This window comes from Indicator indicator, unplaced genomic scaffold (genome assembly GCF_027791375.1).
Source record: "Indicator indicator isolate 239-I01 unplaced genomic scaffold, UM_Iind_1.1 iindUn_scaffold_47, whole genome shotgun sequence".
Taxonomy (NCBI): domain Eukaryota; kingdom Metazoa; phylum Chordata; class Aves; order Piciformes; family Indicatoridae; genus Indicator; species Indicator indicator.
In genome coordinates, this window is record NW_026539185.1 from 484,565 (window position 1) to 499,565 (window position 15,001).

Below are 15,001 nucleotides of genomic sequence, written 5' to 3' on the forward strand. Positions count from 1 at the left end.
CATGCTGTTCTGTTCAGCAGGCTAGCTGGGTGTTTTCCTCTTGCCTTCTGTGCTGGGAGATAACAACCTTGCTGAGCTTGGCAAGTTCTAACATGATCTCTGCTTCTCTTCTCTCTTCTCTTTGGACAGGGAAGGGGGGGATGGGGAGAAGCAGAGAGCCAGCTTTCCTGGCTTTGGCCGGGAAGGTTTTTGTGCTGTTTTTGTTAATTGTAAATATCTGTAAATATTGTAAATCCTGTCTGTTTGTATATACTCATTGCCTTCCATTATAGAGTGTAGTGTCACTTGTATATATAGCTTCGTTTGCTTCCAAACTGACCTAGTCTGGTGATGTTAATGTTGGGGACAATTTCAACCCACCACACCTCCCCACCCTTCCTGTAGGTCCTGAAGGTACTGAAATGCAGCTCTAAGGTCTCCCTGGAGCCTTCTCTTCTCCAGCCTGAACAGCCCTTAACTCTCTCAGCCTGTCCACATAGCAGAGGTTCTTCAGCCCTCTGATCATCTTGGTGCCCTCCTCTAGACCCTCTCCAGCAGCTCCATGTCTCTCTTGTGTTGAGGACTCCAGAGCTGGACACAGGCAAGGTTTCACCAGAGGGGAGCAGAGGGGCAGAATCACCTCTCTTGAACTGCTGGCCATGGTGCTTTGCATACAGCCCAAGATGCTACTGGCCTTGACAATGCAAGACCAAATTCATTGTCCTAGGAGAGCATTTCTGTTTGGATATGCTCATTTGTACCAAAACCTCTAATTTTTACCCCAAACTCTCATTTTTACCAATAACTGTTGAATGAGTGCTGCAAGAAATATCCAAGGAGCCAAGATTCTACTCCCAGGACACTGCAGCATGGTGTACACCTTCACTTGCTTCTCCCTGCCTCATGTTGTCCCAGACCTCCTATGGGTACAGAAGGTGGGCACAACACTTAGGACTACAAAGAGCTTCCCACTGTGGAAAGGAGGTAGGAGGAATTTGTTAGAATGGGCATCTTTCTAAGGAAGTGGTGGATCTGTGTCAGGGTACAGGTTGTTCATTAGCCCAAATACAGTGGGTCAGGATTAAGGTAGACCTACCTTCGATAGGTTGGGGTCTGGAAGCCAATGAAGCTCTGCAGAGAAGAACCTGAGAGTCCTGATGGACAAGTTCATCATAAGCCAGCAATGTTCCCTTGTGGTTAAGATGGTCAATAGTCTACTCGGGGGCATGAAGAAGAGTGTGGCCAGCAAGTTGAGGAAGGTTCTTCTTCCCTTCTGCTCTGCCATAGTGAGGCCACATGGGGAGTCCTGCCGGTTCTAGGCTCCCCAGTTCAAAAGGGACAAGAAACTAGTGGGGCAAGTCCAGCAGAGGCTATGAAGGTGCTGACAGTACTGGAGCATCTGCAGTGATCACCCCAATATGTTGAGGTTTCATCATGTGCATTGCTGGGCTTTGAGCAGGGGCTGCTTCTGAATGGGAAGGAGCTCCTGCAGCCCCAGTCCAACTGTCCCTTTCTTTATTGAACTGATTTCAAAGTTTGGCAGCAGCCCAAGAGGAGCCTAGAGATAAGACTGGTGACAAAACAACCCTCCAGAAACCAACATGATGTGTCTGTTTCCAAGGGAGCAGGCTTGCTCTTTGATCTGGGGTCTTCAAGGGGAATGGAAGGACCTCTCACATCTTGTTAAAGGCTTTATTCACACACAAGAAATTAAGATATCCTGTATCTACAGCTCGCTGTGCCTTTAATTAGAGGTGTTTCAGCATTAGAAGAGCTGGCAGAAGCAGGTAATGGTGCTGCCAGGAGACAAAACCCACCACAGGAAAAGACAATTTCCCTGTAAATTAACTGCACACTCTGCCGGGCCCTTTGCCGCTCTGAACCCACAAGGCTGATGGAAAGGAGATGAAATGAGATCCCTGCCATCCATGACTAGTTGCCATGTTCACAGAAGGGAAGAGAGAGCAGCTGTGGCCACTTGTGCAAGAGCTAAGGGACACAGAGATAGGCATCCTTCCTAACACAGACCTTACCTGAGGACCTTCAGGGACCTACCACCCCTGAAGACTTAGGACAGCAACAAGACAGGCCTCTGTCCAGATTTCATCAGAAAGTGGGATTTAAAGTTATCTGGAGGTCTCAAAATGCAGTCAAGGATTAGCAGGATTGTCAAAGTGTTTCACCCTCTGCAAATTCCAGAAACTCTCAGAGCTTTTCGGTGCCCTCAGACCACTGTTCTGCACTTGTGGGGATCAGTTTGAGAACCTGGATACATATTCTGAAGGAGCAGCAGCACAGCAAACACCTCAGCAGGGTGAGTGAGGGGATTCTACTCCTCTGCTCTGCTGAGACCCCACCTGGAATTCTATGTCCAGCTCTGGGACTCCCAGCACAAGAAAGACCTGGAGCTGTTGGAGAGGCTCCAGAGGAGGCCACCAAGATGATCAGAGGGCTGGAGAAGCTCCCCTGTGGGAGAGTTGGGGCTGTTCAGGCTGGAGAAGAGAAGGCTCCAGGGAGACCTCAGAGCAGCCTTCCAATACCTGAAGGGGCTCTGGGAGAGCTGGGGAGGGACTTTGGACAAGGGTTGGGAGTGCCAGGATGAGGGACAATGGCTTTGAGCTGAGAGGGGAGATTGAGAGTGGAGAGGAGAAAGAAATTCTTTGCAGTGAGGCTGGGGAGGGACTGGAAGAGGTTGCCAGAGAACTTGTGGAGGCTCCAAGCCTGGCAGTGTTCAAGGCCAGGCTGGATGAGGCCTTGAGCAAGCTGGGCTGGTGGGAGGTGTCCCTGCTCATGTCAGGGGACTGCAACTGGGTGAGCTTGAAGATCTCTTCCAACCCAACCCATTCTATGATTCTCTGATTATAGGATTCCATGACATGCTTCTTGAATTACTAAAAGAGAAGCTCAAAGGCACAGATTTAAATGGACCCCATGACTTCACCTAAGTGTGCAAACAGCTGGGATGGAAAACCATCTTTTTGTAATTAAAATCTTGGCTTAACTTTGTCATTTTAATGAAAATGCTGATTTGGGGAAATCAGTTGGAGTCAATGTTTCTAAATGAAACCTGCTTGTTCTGAGATGCCATCCAGAACAGCTTTCCCTTTGATGGAGAAGGAATTCCTTCTGTTTCTCTTTACCTGTTTTGCCACAATTAGACAGATTTTTCTTGGAAACTTTTCTTGCCTGTTGTCTTGTAGTTAATCTGTGTCTCTAAAGCCATTCTGACAATGGATTTGTTGACTCCTCCAGGATTTCTTTAACATTATGTGATCATACAGTGATTACAGTGAGAGTGGGGAGACACCGGCACAGGTTTCCCAGGGAGGCTGTGGCTGTCCCTTCCCTGACGGTGTTCAAGGCCAGACTGGATGAGGCCTTGAGCAAGCTGGGCTGATGGGAGGTGTCCCTGCCCATGGCAGGGGGTTGGAAGTGAATGAGCTTCAATGTCTCTTCCAACCCAAACCATTCTAGGATTCTATGATCTTTCAGCGAACTTTCCCACAGCTTCTGCTTTCGAAAGCCAGACATCTCTCCATGAACATGTCCCGTATGGGTTGGTGAGAACATAGCTCTGCTCTGGCTGCATGAACTGATATTGCCCATTCCACCTCAAAATATTTTGATGACTGTCTCCAGCTCTTTGACTCATGAGCAGACAACTTTGTCTCATTTGCCTCAAAGCTTCAGAACGGCAAAGGGTGTCAGGCTGCTTTCACTCTGCCCTAGTTTTAGGAGCAACTTCAAGTCTTCAGCCTGCAGTCTAATAACACTCAAAATGGTGCAGCTAAGGAAGGGAGAAAGGCTTGTTTCTGTCTGGAGATCAAAGTGATTTCAGCTGAACTGTGCTGTGTAGTTTTGCTGCAGGGGCTGGCTTGGACAAAATTTTTTGCTAGAAAACTTTTTACCCAGGCTTCATGGCCAACCTTCTCAGTACAGGAAGTGATCTGTGAGCTGAGAAACCCTCTGTGGTCAGACAGCTGAAGAAAAAGACACACAGCTAAGAGGATACCCCATGGATAATTTGTGTGCAGCTTCTTCTTTCTTTCCTTGATGGAAAGATGTTTCTTTTAATAGAACTGCCTGGGTTGCAAAAGACTTCTGAGATCATCCAGTCCATCCACCACCACCACAGCCACTAAACCATGGCCCCAAGTGCCATGGCTACACCTTTCTGGAACACCTCCAGGGATGGGGACCCCACCACCTCCCTGGGCAGCCTCTTCCAATCCCTGACCACTCTTGCAGCAAACAAATTTTTCCTCCTCTCCAAACTAAGCCTCCCCTGGCACAATTTCAGGTCATTTCCTCTCCTTCTATCACCTGAGACTAGGGAGCAGAGCCCAACCCCCATCTGGCTCCAGCCTGATTGCAGGGAGCTGTAGGGAGCAATGAGGTCTCCTCTCAGCCTCCCTTTCTCCAGAATAAACAACCCCAGGTCCCTCAGCTGCTCCTCAGCAGCCCTGGTCTCCAGACCCTTCCTCAGCTATTTTTTAGCCTAGATAGGGAGAAATGGAGGATATCTGAAGCAACAGTTCATGTTTGCTAGGTCATTAGGAAACCAGTCAGAGAGGGAATGAAGCTTTGGGTGATGTTTCTCAGTAAAATCAGATAAAGAGGGTCTGGCCTGCCCTATTCAAGCAGTTCAAAGAAACCTTCACATGGGAGAAGAAGGCCTAAATATAAGGATTGGGAGGGGGAAAAATAATAAAAAGCAAAAGATCAAATAAGCTTTAAAAGCCTGGCTGTGTGTGATCTCAGATGGCTTCTGACAATAACATCTTATTGCTTACCATGATGGCAAGGCAAAATTAAAGCTGCTCTAGTGCTTCAATTCTTCATTCCTGGACCATGACCTGCCAGCTTTTCTTCTCCATGAGGCAGGAAATGGTGAATTTCTGGGTTTATAACTATGGTTTGGAAGGCAATGGAAAGGTCTCAAAGTTGTAATTTCGCTGCACATCCTGCTGTGAGCTGACATAAACTTCAGCCCAGCTTTCATTTCTGAAACACATCAGTTTGTGTTAGGGTCTGGAAATTGCTATGAGCTTGTATTTTAATGGGACTTCTTTGCTGGTTTTAGAAGGCTACAGTGCAGTGAGCACAAAAGAGAAACTGAGCTTTTTAAACAGTCCTGATAACAAAGGCTGCATCATGCACCTCCATGGGGGACAGGAGAGCTCCAGGTCATAGATTCATATATTCATGGAAAGGTTTGGGTTGGAAGGAATCTCAAAGCTCATCCAGTTCCAAACCCTTGCCATGGGTAGAGACAACTCCCACCAGCCCAGCTTGCTCAAGGGCTCATCCAGCCTGGCCTGGAACACCTCCAGGGAGAAGACATCCACAGCCTCCCTGGGCAACCTGTGCCAGTCTCTCCCCACCCTCACTGCAAAGAATTTCTTCCTCATCTCCAGTCTCAATATCCCCTCTCCCAGCACAAAGCCATTGTCCCTCATCCTCCCACTCCCAGCCCTTGTCCAAAGTCCCTCCCCAGCTCTGCTGGAGCCCCTTCAGGCACTGGAAGGCTGCTCTGATGTCTCCCTGGAGCCTTCTCTTCTCCAGGCTGAACAGCCCCAACTCTCTCATCTCATGGGTGCTCCTGCCCTCTGGTTGTCTTCTGATCATCCAGCCCTCTGGTCATCTAAACAACACCTTGAGCAGAGCCATGTCCCAAGAGTTTGGATCGTGCTGCTGTGTGGGGAGATGAAAGTACAACCTGAAAGATCATGGTGGTCAGCATTCAATGAAGTGTCCAGTGTTGCACTTGGGCCACAATGACCCCATGCAGCACTACAGGCTTGGGGCAGAGTGGTTGGAGAGCTGCTCAGCAGAGAATATGTTGATGAGGGAGTTGATTGATGGCTTGCTGAGGGCGAGCCAGCAGTGTGCTCAGGTGACCAAGAAGGCCACCATCATCCCAGCCTGGATCATGAATACTGTAGCTAGCTGGCCTGGGGATGTGATTCTCCCCCTCTACTGGGCACTGGTGAGGCCACACCTCAAATCCTGAGTTCAGTTTTGGGGCTTTCATTCCAAGAAGGACATTGAGGGACTGGAGCAGGTCCACAGAAGAGCAACTAAGCTGGGGAAGGGTCCAGTGGGGAGCAGCTGAGGGACCTGGGCTTATTTACTCCAGAGAAGAAGAGGCTGTGAGGAGACCTTATTGCTCTCTACAGCTCCCTGAGAGGAGGCTGGAACCAGATGGGGGTTGGGCTCTTCTCCCTAGTCACAGGTGTTAGAAGGAGAGGAAATGACCTGAAATTGTGCCAGGAGAGGCTTAGGTTGGAGAGGAGGAAAAATTTGTTTGCTGCAAGAGTGGTCAGGGATTGGAAGAGGCTGCCCAGGGAGGTGGTGGGGTCCCCATCCCTGGAGGTGTTCCAGAAAGGTTCCATGGCACTTGGGGCCATGGTTTAGTGGCCACGGTGGTGTTGTGTTGGTGTTGGACTGGGTGATCTCAGAGGCCTTTTCCAACCCAAACAACTCTCTGGTTCACATCATCCAGGGCTGGGCATTGTCTACAGACACTCTTTACAAGGACTTGTTTGACCTGTGACTCTCCTCTGACTGCAGCGAGGGCTCAGGGCAACCAGCTCCCATCCTTGGGATGCAACAGGGATGAATCCTGCCTCTGCTGCTGCAGCCGTTTGTATCTTGTAACTGTTGCTGTTTGTTTCTTTGGGAACTGCCTCACTTATTTGAAATAATTTAAAATGTTGTACACAAAAACTAATCAAGAACCCAAATTATCTCCCTTTTAAGCAGGGGAGGATATGCAGAATCAGCCTGAAATTATTTCCAAAATAATAAAGGCAGATTCACAGAGAGCCTGAGAAGCACAAGCAGTACAGCTGTGAGCTGCTCTAGGTTTATCTCAGCTACTGAAAAGCAGACAAAAGGTGCTGGTATCTCTCACATTGCATCTTTTAAATTAACAACTCGGCTGCATGCAGATTGGGGCAAATAATGAACATTCTGCTTCAGCTGCTGAAGCACAAAATGCAAAGGAAAAATGGCACATGTCACATGGAAACAAAATTGGTGTGGCTTCTTTTAAAGCAGGATGCACATCCCCTTTAAAACACTATCTTTAGGCAACTCAAATTTACCATCAACATGGAATGAGGTGTTTGACTCCTTCCCGGAACTTTGTCCCCCTGCTCCATCTTTTCCTTCAGTGAGGGGGCAAATTTCAGAGCATTTCACAAAGCATCCCAGCATGGTGGGGTTGGAAGGGACCTCTGGAGATCATTCAGTCCAAGCCCCTGTTCCAGCAGGGCACCCACAGCAGCTTGCCCAGGACCATAATGCCATGGGGGAGTTGGAAGCTCTCCACACAGGGAGACTTCACAACCTCTCTGGGCAGCCTGCTCCAGGCCTCCAGCACCCTCACAACAAACAACTTTCTTCTGCTGAGATGCAACCTCCTGGGTTCCAGTTTGTGCCCCTTGCCCCTTGTGCTGTCCCTGGGCACCACTGAGCAGAGTCTGGCCCCAGCCTCTTGCCCCCCACAGCTCCTTTAGCTCTTGCTGAGCATTGCTGAGATGCCCTCTGGGGCTGCTCTTCTGCAGGCTCTCTGCCCCAGGGCTCTCAGCCTTTGCTCCTCACAGAGCTGCTCCAGGCCCCTCAGCAGTTTTGCAGCCTCCCCTGGACTCTCTCCAGCAGTTCCCTGTCCCTCTTGAACTGGGGAGCCCAGAACTGGACCCAGGACTCCAGATGTGTCACGGCAAGGGTAAAGCAGATGAGAATGAGGACTACTGGCCATTCTTCATGCACCCTGGAGCCAGACACTACACTTGCCCTTGTTGAATTCTATGACTTGAACTCTTCCCAACTCTGCTGTTTGCCCAGGTCTCACTGGATGACAACAGATCCTGATTGGGTGCCAGCCACTCCTCATAGTTTGGTACCATCATATTTTGTCACTCTAAAATGTATTTTGGCCCTGAGAACATCAAGTTGCTGGTACTTTCACTGCTGGTGAAAGCAACAACCACAGAAAAAGTCTGAGCAGGTTGTTAAGATGACTTGGGTCACCATGACCTCAGTCCCCAAGCGCCATCACCTCTGCACTCAGGCAGGAACACCAGACCAGCACTGTGAAAGGTCCTTTCCATCCTGGCTTTCATTTAAAAATCAAGACCTTCAGGCTGTGAAGTGACAGCTGCCTTCAGACCATGGTCCTGTGATGAATATAATAAATGATTTGTGTTAAAGGGTAAGCTAGGAGTAAAAGTCAAGGATTGTTTGTTTCGAGAATGGGTGGGGACTGCAGGAGACTGTGTTCAAAAAACTCGAACAAAGACTTTTAAACCAGACAAATCAAAAGCCCAGAAGGGGCCAGAGTGAAGATAAGAGCTGTACCAGCTCTATCCTGGAATGTGTGGACTTCAGATAAGAAACCTGAGGAATGGCACATGCTTAAGAGGAGGAGTTATTCAGCAGACACTGTGAGGAATATTTCTTACTTCATTCTTTGACCCCCCCAGAAGAGCCCTACCAAGCAGAATGAGCATGAGCAAGGAAATCCCATCCGTTCTGAGAACTCCTTATCATAGCCCTGCCTTCTATTTAGCATAAGCCTGTTTCTGTAGATAAGGTAGCTATGTAAGATGGAAGAAGCTGTTGTAACTGCTGCTGTGATTTGTTCCCCCAGCCCAGTGTGCTGTTTGCTTGCTTTTATTCCCAATAAAACTTTAAAAGAGATTTTTCTGGTCAGCTCATTTATAACAGTCCCATCCTGACCTTTGTGAGGAAGAGGAGCTTGGTCAGAGTGAAATGACAGGACACCCCACAGGGATACATCTCAGTTCAGCACAGCTCCCGCGCCACCTGGAAATGAACTGAGGAGGGAGGTGGTGACAAATGGAGGTAGGCATGACATGGCAATTGCTTGAATGATGTGTCCCTTCCCTGGGCTGTGGCCCACCCTCAGAGCAATGAAGCATGACACTCATTAGTGATTGCACCTCCCTGCCAGCACTTTTCATTAAAACCTCCCCTCTGGGCCAGGTTTCCCCACGCCTGTGTCTCAGGCCTGTGCAGTGTGGTGGTGTGAAGATCATCCAGGATGAGTGACAGGATGCCCTGTCACATTTCCTGGGGGAACCAGTTTTTTAATTAATTGCTATTCATAAACTAATTGTTCAATTTACACATGAGTTCTGGGGCAAATTCCTTAGCCCTGGGAAGCTGCGCATCAGCTGTTTGCAGCAGGAGCTGAGGCTGCTCCACAAGACTGGAAATCCAAAATGCAAAAGATTTTTATTTTCCTGGAGCCCTGGCCAAGGTCATCTCCCATCCTCTCTCTGAGAGTTGCTGACATTTGTCCTGCTCCAAACTTGGTTTAAAAGCAGTTTTGAAAGAACATTTGCTAACAGAAGTGACTGAAGAAGGTAATGGATGTCTACAAGTTGTCATGTTGTGAGCCAGACCAGAACCCAACCTGCTCAGAGCTGTCCCTGCCCAGCGCAGGCTCTGCTCACTGAGGCACTTTCTGCACTTCAGGACAGCTTGGCACAGCCAGGGGCTGCTGCTAGCAGGGAGAAGCTGATGGGGACAGCTCCTGTCAAGGGATGGCTTCAGAAAGCCTCTGCTCCTGACCACTCCAAGGGCACTGCCACTGCTTATTCCACACTTTGCGGGGCAGGAAGGCAGAGGTGGCACCTGTGGGGAGGAGCTTAGGGGACCCTCGACTGCCCACCAAGGGATTGCAGCCCATGGATGGCATCTTCAGGAGCAAGCTGAGGGATCCCCAGGGTCAAGCCTCTTCCCTCACTGCTGTCCCAGCAAGACATTGCAATCCTGGCCAAACTGTTCTAGGTTGCACTAGATGATCCCCAGAGGTCTCTTCCACCCCCCACTAGACTGTGTGATTCTGAGTGTGGAGTCCAATACGTACCAAGATGAGCCACCCTGCCCTCTGAGAGACTGACAGCTGCCAGTCTGTAATGAGGAGGGCAGCACTGGGAGAACAGGATGGCAGGCTGAACTGGAGCTGCACATAGCACGAGCACATGGAGCACAAAGCCACTCTAAATAAAACAGAAGCCTGTCTTGTCACCAGGCCATGCTGTCTCTGAACATCTTGTCTGGAAGACAGGCATTCATGGAGGGCTTTTCCTGTGGAAGAAATTGGCCAAAATGAAGCTTGGCTCTGAGTAAAGAAGACAGGCATTCATGGAGGGCTTTTCCTGTGGAAGAAATTGGCCAAAATGAAGCTTGGCTCTGAGTAAAAAGGGAATCACAAAACAGCTTGAGTTGAAGGGACCATAAAGCTCATCCAGTTCTAACCCCCTGCCATGGGCAGGGACACCTCCCACCAGACCAGGTTGCCCAAGGCCTCATCCAGCCTGGCTTTTAACACCTGCATGCAGGGGACAGCCACAGCCTCCCTGGGCAACCTGTTCCAATGTCTCCCCACCCTCACTGCCAAAAATTTCTAACTCATCTCCAGTCTCAATCTCCTCTCTTCCAGCTCAAAGCCTTTGTTCCTCATCCTGTCACTCCCATCCCTGGCCCAAAGTCCCACTCCAGCTCTCCTGGAGCCCCTACAGCTACTGGAAGGCTGCTCTGAGGTCTCCCTGGACCTTGTCCCTTCTCCAGGCTGAACAGCCCCAACTCTCCCAGCCTGTCCCCACAGCAGAGGTTCTCCAGCTCTCTGATCATCATTGTGGCCTCCTCTGGAGCCTCTCCAGCAGCTTCATATCTCTGTTGTTGTGAGGGCCCCACAGCTCTACAGGTGAGGTCTCCCCAGAGCAGAGCAGAGGGGCAGGATCCTCTCTTTCCAGCTCTGGCCTCACTGCTTTGGGTGCAGCCCAGGCTGCCCTTGGCCTTCTGTGCTGCCAGTGCCCATTGCTGGCTCCTGTCCAGCTTCTCCCCCACCAGCACCCCCAAGGCCTTCCCTGCAGGGCTGCTCTCAATCTCATCATTCCCCAGCCTGGTCTGATACTGAGGATTGCCCTGACCTAGTTGCAGGACCTTGCACTTGACCTTACAGAATATCATGAGGTTCTCAAAAGAGAGGAGAAATTCTGGTGCCACCTTGATGTGAAATCTGAATCCTTGTGCAAATACCTCTGGTGAGACCCACTGTGAGATTCTCCTGCCTGAGATCAGAAGCAGAAGAATTTTCTTCATAGTGACCTTAAAGGTCTTCTCCAACTAAAACAATTACATGATTCTATCTTTGTGTGCAGCACCTCAGGAAGGGGATTCTGCCCCTCTGCTGTGATCTGCTCAGACCCCCCCTGCAGTGCTGGGGCAGCTCTGGAGTGCTCAGCACAGACAGGGACCTGGTGGAGCAGGGCCAGAGGAGGCCACAGCAATGCTGGCAGGGCTGGAAGCCCTCTGCTGGGAGCCAGGCTGAGAGAGTTGGGCTTGGGCAGCCTGGAGAGGAGAAGGCTCCAGGGAGACCTTCTGGTGGCCTTGCAGTGCTTCAAGGCTGATCAGAGAGCTGGGGACAGAGTTTTGAGCAGGGCCTGTGGTGACAGGACAAGGGGGGAGGGTTTGGAACTCAGAGAGGGAGATTGGTAGTGGAGAGAAGGGAGAAATATTTGCCCCTGAGGGTGGGGAGAGCCTGTCCCAGGCTGACCAGAGAGGTGGGAGCTGCCCCATGGCTGGCACCAGTGCAGGTCAGGTTGTTTGGGGCTGTGAGCAACCTGGTGTGGTTGGGGATGTCCCTGCTGGCTGCAGGGGTTGGGCTGGAGGAGCTTTAAAGGTCACTTTCCACCCAAACCAGTCTGGGATTCTCTGACTTGATGATCTTGCAGTGATACTGTCCCATGGAACTGCTCTGCTCTGTGCTTTCCTCCTTAGCAGGGTGTCCCCTGTCAGAGCCATTCCTTGCTCCCCAGCCTGTGAGGTGTCTGTGCTGCTCTTGCCAGAAGCAACAATAATTTGATTAAGGGCTGTCAATTCCTGCCTCCTGGCCAAGATGTCAGCCTGTGGCTTGGACAGCAGCACTCTGTGCTGGGGTACGAACTGGCTGGAGGGCAGAGCCCAGAGAGTGGTGGTGAATGGTGCCACATCCAGCTGGCAGCCTGTCACTAGTGGTGTACCCCAGGGACCAGTGTTGGGCCCCATCCTGTTCAATATCTTTATTGATGATCTGGAAGAAGAGATTGAGTCCACCATTAGTAAGTTTGCAGACAACACCAAGTTGGGAGCAGGAGTTGATCTGTTGGAGGGTAGGAGGCTCTCCAGAGGGACCTTACCAGGCTGGACAGATGGGCAAAGTCCAACAGGATGGCATTTAACAAGTCCAAGTACTGGGTGCTGCACTTTGGCCACAACAACCCCAGGCAGAGCTACAGGCTGGGGATAGAGTGGCTGGAGAGCAGCCAGGCAGAGAGGGATCTGGGGGTGCTGGGTGACAGCAGCTGAACATGAGCCAGCAGTGTGCCCAGGTGGCCAAGAGAGCCAATGGCATCCTGGCCTGCATCATGAGCAGGGAAGTTATTCTGCCCTGGACTCAGCACTAGTTAGGCCATACCTTGAGTGTTGTGTCCAGTTCTGGCCTCCTCAGTTTAAGAAGGACATTGAGAGACTTGAACATGTCCAGAGAAGGGCAATGAGGCTGGGGAGAGGTCTGGAGCACAGCCCTGTGAGGAGAGGCTGAGGGAGCTGGGGGTGTTTAGCCTGGAGACGAGGAGGCTCAGGGGAGACCTCATTGCTGTTTACAATTACCCCAAAGGAGGTTGTAGCCAGGTGGGGGTTGGGCTCTTCTTCCAGGCAACTGTTACAGGGTGCTCCAAACCGCCCCCCCCCCATTCCCTCTACCCACCCTCCCCCACTTCCCCCACCTCCATCAGCAAAGGTTTGAATGAGGGAAGTCAAAGACATGAAATTGTCTTCCCCTGTCCTGAGGATAGGTAATAGATGCCCATGGTCCCTGCCTGGCAGAGGTCCCTCACAGATATTTACTGGTGGGGAGAAGTCCACTGGGATTTGGAAACATGGTTAGTGAGGTACTTCACGTAGCGGCCAGGACACATTGTCTAGAAGATCTTTAAGCAGAATGAGCAGAAATCAGTCAGCGCTCACATTTTTCGCCCCTCTCGCTTCTTTCCGGGGGCCTGCTCATTTTGGCTCTGCCATTTGGGCGCTCATTTTGGACACTACTCACTCCGCTCTGGATTCGTGGCAACATCGAAGGAACTCAAACCTGGCACCTCCCTGGACCTGTCTGCCTGCCTGGCAGTGATCCTGACTGCTGTGAGTGATCCTGCAGCTTTCCCTTACCACTGTTCAAACAGTGCTAACTGCCAGAGTTTTCCCTCGTGGCAGCTGTGTCTACGGACTCTTTGATTTCTGGCGGGTCCCCGTTTGGATTTGAACCACATTACCCACAAAATTAGATTACAAAACCTGCAGTTTCTGAGGCCTGTTTTGAAAAGAGAGACCTAGGGACCGTCTTCAAATTCCTGCTCCGACCTCATGAGTAAACTCAGCATTCTCCTACTTTCCCTAGCAGTTCCTGGGTGGCTTCTGATTTATAAGTGGGGTAAAGCTATTAGTAGCTTAGCCTTTTCCATTTTCTGAATTCTCCAAATTGTATTAAAATTGCCTATAAGTATCCTGGTAGAACTCATGACCAAATAGAACCTCTGAATAATTTTTAACCAGTTTTGTACATAATTTTGCAACGGTGCTTTCAGGAAAATAAAAATAACTATATTTTTATAATTCCGGCCTCATTAATTTAACCCAAATTAAACAGCAACCAGCAACAGAATAAGAGGACAGATTCTCAAGCTGAGCCAGGGGAAATTTAGGTTCGAGGTGAGGAGAAAGTTCTTCACAGAAAGAGTAATTGGCCATGAAATGTGCTGCCCAGGGAAGTGGTGGAGTCACTGTCCCTGGAGGTGTTCAAAAAAAGATTGGATATGGTACTTGGAGCCATGGTTTAGATGTCAGGAGGTGTTGGGTAATAGCTTAGACTTGATGGATGGAAGGGTTGATTCTGTGATTCTGTAAACCATATTCCTCAGCATCATATCTCTGCCTTTATTAAACATCTCCAGGGATGGGGACTTAACCACCTCCCTGGGCAGCCTGGGAGAGCCCTTTCAGAGAAGAAGTTTCTACTAATATCAAACCTAAGCCTCCCCTGGTTCAACTTGAAGTAATTTTCCTCTCCTCCTGTCACTTGTTCCTTGGGAGAAGAGCCCAGCCCCCACCTCACTGCAGTCTCCTCTCAGGGAGCTGTAGAGAGCAATAAGGTCTCCTCTCATCCTCCTCTTTTCCAGGCTGAACAACCCCAATTCCCTCAGCTGTGCTTCACCAGCCCTGTTCTCCAGACCTTCTACCAGCTTCATTTCCCTTCTCTGGACCTGTTATAGGACCTAAATGTCCTTCCTCTAGTGGGGGCATTTTGTTGCAGTGTGGGCAGTTTGTTAGACTCCTCAGACTTTTGTAAGGTCTGCCTTGTAGGTTTTGGGCTGCCAGAATTCTCCACTTTCTCCTTTCAGGCCAAAAGTTTGCTTTACATGTTGATCCTTGAAGGAAGCCTCATGGTGTTTGTAAGGGAGGTGGTATGAGTTGCACCACCTCCTGGACCCCCTGGGTACTGCTGAAGCGCCATCTTCCCGAGAAGAGGAAACACCACAGGCAACAGGAGGAATCCTAATTCTCTTTGACCAGGGGGACTGAGGTTCAGAGATATCACAAGTACATATTACAAAGTCAAAAATTCATCCCAGAGGTCCCAAAACCTACTAAGAACTCTTTAAAATACCCAGAACCACAACAAGATCAGATTGTGCAGGGAATTAAAGGATTTCAAAGACATTTGGAGGCACAAAAGTGAGATTTACCTCATCTAGCTTTACCCTGTAAAAGGAAGGAGTCTAGGACAAGTGTCTTGCACCAGGACACCTTTGGAAAGAGGGAGATACAGGCACTGCCAAGGTAAGCTTCATCCCACCTTATGCACCTTATTTAGGACAGGATGGACCATTTCTGCGCATAGAATCATAGAATGGTGGGGTTGGAAGGGACCTCTGGAGCTCACCCAGTCCAA